This window comes from Chaetura pelagica, unplaced genomic scaffold (genome assembly GCF_000747805.2).
Source record: "Chaetura pelagica isolate M959 unplaced genomic scaffold, ChaPel_1.0 scaffold963, whole genome shotgun sequence".
In the NCBI taxonomy this organism is placed as follows: domain Eukaryota; kingdom Metazoa; phylum Chordata; class Aves; order Apodiformes; family Apodidae; genus Chaetura; species Chaetura pelagica.
Window position 1 is genome coordinate 1,126,170 of NW_009952705.1, and position 596 is coordinate 1,126,765.

Consider the following 596-nt stretch of genomic DNA (forward strand, 5'->3'; position numbering starts at 1 on the left):
CCCGCTGCGGGGGGACCTCACCGTGTAGCTTGTCCTGGGAGGCCATTGCTGGCACGAGCTGTGCCCGTTCTCAGCCTGGTTGGTGCCCAGGTGGCTTTCCCTGCCCTGGCACCTGCCGTGCTGGGGAAGCAGGGCCGGGTCACGTCCAAGTGCCCCCGGTTCCTGTTGTGGGCGGCGGATGCGCCTCACCCTGCAGCAGCTGGAAAAAAAAATACGGACAAAAGGAAAACAAACAGGTCCCATCCCTGCATGGTGGCGGGGACACCCCTGCCCCCCACTGCCCCCCTGACCCGCATGGGGGGGGCAGGGGGCGGGGGGTAGAGCTGCACCACACCCTGAGCCGAGGGCGTCACGAACCCAGGGCTCTGCAGGCCATAGGAACATTCAGGCATTGGAGCTGGGAAAGGCAGAGCTTTGGAGTTGCCAGAGCCAGGAACTGCAGATGTGGGGGGTCCTGGGGTGCCCCCTGCAGCAAAAAGAACCCCCCCAGGACTTAGGATGACACAACCCCAATCACACCCCCCATCCCCAGGCACCCTTCCCCAGCCCGGAACCCTGGGCTCCCTCCCATGAAGAACGAGCCAAGCACTAGAATA